Below are 6,308 nucleotides of genomic sequence, written 5' to 3'. Positions count from 1 at the left end.
AGGAGCCATTAACTACAGTAACTGGGGACCTGAGGTGGGGCTGAGCAATACAGGGCATCGACCCTAGAGTGGTCCCAGCCCCCAGGTGAGGGAGGTGGGGCATTTATCCACCCTTAACGGCATGTACATTTTCTGGGTCAAATACTTACACGTTTTCAAGATTCTTAAGCCCTTAGGGCTTGCAGGCATATTACCGGGGGCTTTTACAAAATAACAGATGGTGTGTGATCCTACTGAAGAAATGAGAACTTACAGCTAAGCAAACTGAAAAAAGCAAAATTAAATCACACCTCCTCAGAGACAACTTTTTGGTGACAAACCTTTTCAGTCTTAGCCATGTGCATGGTGCAAATATATACATGTTTTGAAAAAGAAGTTTCATATTACATAAACTCTGTTACAACCTGCTTGTATTTTCTCTCACACAACACATATTTTCTCGCACACAACACATTTTTATTTCAGAAACAGGATCAAATTGTATCCAGGTTTTTTTCTCTCTCCCCTGCAAGGTTCTTTTTAAGTTTAACAGCATATTGTGGACATTCTAATCAGCACAGGCACCTACCAGCTCTTTTTGGGTTGTTACATATAATAAAAAATACCATAATCAGGATGGACCAGCCAGCATTTACTCAATCATCCTGACTGAAGAATATCACAGTCCGGCAATGAACAGCATTGTACAACACATCTTTCCTACTGGATTTTTTATTTCAGTTGGGTAAGTTGATACAGATGAGATTGCTGGGTTAACAGAAATGAACGCTTGATGTTTCAGTAGAGACTACCATATTTACTCTGGTTAAATCCTAACTATTCATCATTTGTCTACCAGGGTGTCCAGTCCCCTCTTATCAAAGACTGCAATCATTTCTCATGTGTTACTGTTGCATGTGATGTTTCCATATCTTATTTTAACTCTTAGCGGTTAAATTAAGATTTTAAAATTTGGTGGGTCACTATTGGATTGGGTTGTGTCTCTCCAGGACATTTGGTGATGTCTGGAGATGTTACTGGCTGTCATGACTGGGGGTGGGTGCTATTGGCATCTGGCAGACAGAAATTAAACACCGTGAAGTGCATGGAGAAGGTCCATAACAAAGAATGATTGGGCCCCAAAAGTCCACAGTCACACCCAATTCCATTCAGCCTCTTGAAGACATGAGCCTCTAGAAGAGACTTCTTTGTGGCACGAGTAAAATTTCCTTGGCTATGAAATGTCTCTGATTCAAATGTAGATTCTTAGGCTCTGTTTCCAAACTGACGAGGTCAGAATCTTGGAGGTGATGCCGAGGAACCAGAGTTTTATTTGGAGGGCAACAGAGGATGAGATGGTTAGATAGCATTACCGACTATGAATTTGGGGAATGACATGAATTTAGGGAAACTCTGAGAGATAGTGAAGGACAGGGAAGACTGGCAAGCTGCAGTCTATGGGTTGCAAAGAGTCAGACATAACTTAGCCACTGAACAACAACAGTCCAGTTGTCTATGGGGCTTTCCAGGTGACTCGGGAGGAAAGAACCCACCTGCCAATGCAGGAGGTGCAAGAGACTCAGATTTGATCCTGGGTTGGGAAGATCCGCTGGAGAAGGGAATAGCAACCCGCTCCAGTATTCTTGCTTGGGAAATCCCGTGAACAGAGGAGCCTGGCGGGCTATAGTCCATGGGGTCGCAAGGAGTCGAACAAAACTGGGTGACTGAGCACACACGTAGGCATCTTGTTATCTAACCTGGAGCTCTCCTTTGCTCTCCGAAGCTGGGAGAACCACATCCTTCTACAACATTCCAACAGAACTGGCTCACCAGTGGGAACTGAGGCTCCCCACACTCACAGAAAGGGGGCAGTTGGGAGATTCTAGAAACCTCCAACTTGGGGCACATACCTTGAATCTGCCTCCATCAGAACTGCTTTTCTTTTATTGTTGTTTTCGGTTTTGAGTTTTGGCATGTGGCATACAAGACCCCTAGTTCCCCAACCAGGGATCAAACCTGTGCCCCTGCTATGAAACCACGGAGTCTTAAGCCCTGGACTGGCAGGGAAGTCCCACAACTGCTTTTCAATGCCTTCCAAACTGGTCACTGAACAAGGGAATTTGAATTCCAAAATATCAGATGTTTCCATGCCCCACTGCCGGCAGTGTGAAGTGAAAGCAAAACCAAGACAACTCCGATTGCTTCTGCCTTCCAACCCTCCACTCCCGCCCGAGGGCACCTCTGGCCCGTGGACCTGAGCGCAGACACTGATGCAGGGACTTCTCGCAGTGTGGCCACAGCTCTGCAGCCTCTGCCCAGAAAGGAGTTCGGTGGGGGCGGGTGCCGATGTCAACCCAGCACTCCCTCTCATTTAATGACTGTCCATTGTGATCGTGGGAAGAATGACTGTGTAATTGCAGACTGCATAATCATAGAAACCATTCTATGTAATTGCAGGATTAGGAACTGAATAATTATAATGCAGTATAACAAATTACAGAATGAAATGTAACCTTACGTAGATTGGGAATCACACAGTCATGTTACACCCTCTAGGAACTGAGTGTGCATTTCGTTGACTTTCTCTGAGACATCCTGCTGTGTTGGCAGGTGTCAGGACGCAGAGGTGTGTGTAAATGGGGAGAGGGTGGGATTGCGTGGTTTAAGGGGGAGCAGAGGGTTCGGGTGAGAGTGGGGGCGTGGGGTGAGTATAAGGAAGGGTGGTGATAAAGTTTGGCCTAAGGTTGGGAGAAGTGAGGGGAACCAGGAGGGGAAGTTGAAGAAAAATGGATTAAGTCACGTACCATCCTGGTGGTCCAGTAGCTAAGACTCTGAGGTCCCAGTCCAGGGGGCCTGTGTTCCCATCCCTGGTCAGGGAACTAGATCCCACACGCTGCAACTGAGAGTTCAAATGCCACAACTAAAGATCCCACATGCCTCAACTAAGACCCAACTCAGCCAAATAAATAAAAAATAAATATTTTTTTAAAAAATGGATTAAGTGAGGAGTTGGCAAACTATGGTCTAAGGGCCAAATCTGGTCAGCCATGTTTCATTGTTGTTGTTTTTTTTTTTTAAACTGGGACTTCCCTGGTTGTCCAATAGTTAAGAATCTGCCTTGCAGTACAGGGGACTCAGGTTCGATCCCTGGTCAGGGAACTAAGATCCCACATGCCCTGGGGGTCCTACTGAACCTTCGAGCCACAGCAAGTGGCGCCAGAGGTAAAGAATCTGCCTGCCAATGCAGGCGGCACGAGATATGAGCTTGATTCCTGGGTTGGGAAGATTTCACTGGAGGAGGAAATAGCAACCCAATCCAGTGTTCTTGACTGGAAAACCCCCATGGACAAAGGAGCCTGGTGGGGTACAGTCCATGGGGTCACAAAGAATCAGACATGACTGAGCACGCATGGACAGCCAAAAATAAATAAACAAATATTAAAAAATAAAAATTAAAAAAAAATAAATAAAAAATAAAAATAAATTTTTTATTGAGGTGAAACTCGGGTAACAAAATTAGTCATATTAAAGTGTACAACCTCACAGCATTTACTGTATTCACACTGCTGTGCCACTATCACCACTAGCCATTTACAAACATTTTCATCCTCCGAAACTGAAATTCCGTCCACAGTAGAGACTAACTCGCCATTCTCCCACTCCCAGCCCCTGGCACCCACCATCCTGTTTTCTATCACTATGAATCTGATGACTCCAGTGACTTCATATAAGTGGACTTATAATTGTCATTTTGTACATAGCTTCTTTCACTCAGCATAGCACCTTCCAGGTTCATCTATGTTGTAGCAAGAACCAGAATTGCCTTCCTTGAAAAAAAATTATTGACTTATTTAGCTGTTGCAAGTGTTAGTTGCAGCACATGGGATCTTCAGTCTTCACTGGGGCACGTGAGATTTTTTTTGTCTTCTTTCTCTTCTTAGTTGCTACATATGGGATCTAGTTCCCTGACCAGGGATTGAACTCCACATTATTTGGAGTGTGGAGTCTTAACCACTGGACTGCTGGGGAAGTCTGAAAGTCGCCTTCCTTTTTAAGGCTGAACAATATTCTGATCTGGGTGGCCTTGGCCGGCAGCGGCTTGAAGCAGGATCTCGAAGCAGGATCTCAGCTCACCCAGGCCGCAGCGGTGAGAGCCCTGAATCCTAACCACAAGGCTGTGAGGGCAAATGGCCAGTGACAAGGCCCTGGCTTTTCTGCTTTGTGGAAATGAATTTTTAAAGAGACAGAAAGTGGTGAAACAAGTAAAGTGTATATCAGGAGGAAAATAAGAGTACGTGTGAATAGACTCAGAGAGGGAATCTCCCATTTGTGGTAGTTGAAATCATTTATATGGGGCCCTTTCTTCCCGGTTTCCTCTGGCCAATCACTTTGCTTTCCCTGGCTCGGAGCCTGTATTTAGCGTAACTCAGGGCCCTCCTCTGTGCGCATGCACATCTCTTAGCCAAGCTGGATTTCGGCGCAGAGGCCTATGGGAAGGCTGACACCACCTATGATGGGCTGGCCTTGCCTCCCTTTTTGGCCCCCGAGGAGCCTCTCTGTACGTGTGTAGTTGGAAAGCTCTCCTCAGCCTCAAGAATGGGAACTATGTGGTGTCTTTATTTTTTCTTTGGACAGGACTCAGCTCCTCTCTGTTCTGCCATTGTCTTTATCTTGGAGTATCTGTCCACAGGGGACAGACTTCAGCTGCTCAGCATGGAGCTCATCTCTCTCCTGCCTCAATTCCACCGCATGTATGTACAGACCACATTTTGTTTACCTATTCAGACATTTGGATTGCCTCCACCGTCTGGCTATTCTGAATAAAGCTGCTATGAACATAGATGTACAAGTATCTGTTCCATATTTATTTTCAGTTCTTTTGGGTATATACCCAGAAATGTGTTGTTGGATCATATGGTAATTCTGTTTAATTTTTTGAGGAACTCTCATCCAATGTTCCATAGCTGCTACATTAAAAAAAAAAAAATTTAAGCATTATTTATTTATCAGGTCCCAGTTGCAGCATGCAGGATCCTTGTTGCAGACTCAGTAGTTGTGGCACACAGGCTTCGTTGCCCCATGGCATGTGCGATCTTAGTTCCCCCACCTTTGGAAGGTGGATTCTCAAGCACTGGACCACCAGGGAAGTCCAAATTTCCTTTTCTCCCTCCCCATTTCTTTTTTAAGAAATTACTTATTTTATTTTTGGCTGTGCTGAGGGCTTTTTTTCCAGTTGCTGTGAGCGGGAGCTCCTCTCTAGCTGCGGTGCGCGGGTTGCTCATTGCAGCGGCCTCTCTTGTTGCAGAGCACAGGCTCCAGGGCCCGAGGGCTTCGGTAGTTGCAGCACACAGGCTCAGTAGTTGTGACTCACGGGCTTAGTTACTCTGCAGCATGTGGGATCTTCCGAGATGAGGGATCCAACCTGTGTCTCCTGCACTGGCGGGCGGATTCTTTACCACTGAGCCAGCAGGGAAGCCCCCCATTTCTTTTTTAAAAAATTATTTATTATTATTCACTTTGGTGAAATTCACATAATATAAAATTAACCAATTAAAGTGTACAATTTAATGACATTTGATACATTCACCAAGTTATGCACCCATCACAGCTATCCAGTTCTGGAACATTCTCGTCACCCCAGTGGAAACCCAGTACTCCCCAGTGTCCCCTTCCTGCAGCCCCTGGCAATCTGCTTTCTGTCTCCTCCTCTGGACATTTCATATGAATGGAATCATATCTATGCAGTCTTTTACGTCTCCTTTCTTTCATCACCATGCTGTTTAGGTTCATCCACATTGTAGTATGCATCCCTGCTTCTTTCCTTTTTAAAGCCAAGTAATACTCCACTGTATGGATGGACTGCACTGTGTTCATCCACTCATCTGTTGATGGACATTTGGGGTTGTTTCCAACCCTTGACTATTGTGAGCAATAGAACTAAATCGGCTTGTTTTTCTGAGCAAAGTTCTATCAGATTCTTTACCATCTGAGCCATCAGGGAAGCTCTTCTGGTTTATCATAGGATATTGAATATAGTTCTCTGTGCTTGTAGAAACTTCTGCTTTTGCCCCAATAACATTCTTTTCTCCTATAGAACTATAACTATGGTTGAGAAAATGGCTGCAAAGAGCACATTTCCCAGCATCCTTTGCAACTAGGTACACGCCACAAGGAGGTTCTGGTCGGAGGACTCCTAATGGAAGTGATGGTCACAGCCTCTTGGTCTTGCCTGAAGGATGAGATTTGACCTCCTCAGGCCTTCCCTCATTACCACCAGCTGGAGCAGACGTCTTGGACCCTGACGTAGAAGAAGCAAGATGAAAAGATGG

This window comes from Cervus elaphus, chromosome 9 (genome assembly GCF_910594005.1).
Source record: "Cervus elaphus chromosome 9, mCerEla1.1, whole genome shotgun sequence".
In the NCBI taxonomy this organism is placed as follows: domain Eukaryota; kingdom Metazoa; phylum Chordata; class Mammalia; order Artiodactyla; family Cervidae; genus Cervus; species Cervus elaphus.
The sequence above is the reverse complement of the archived record's forward strand: the minus strand, read 5'-3'. Positions refer to the sequence as shown.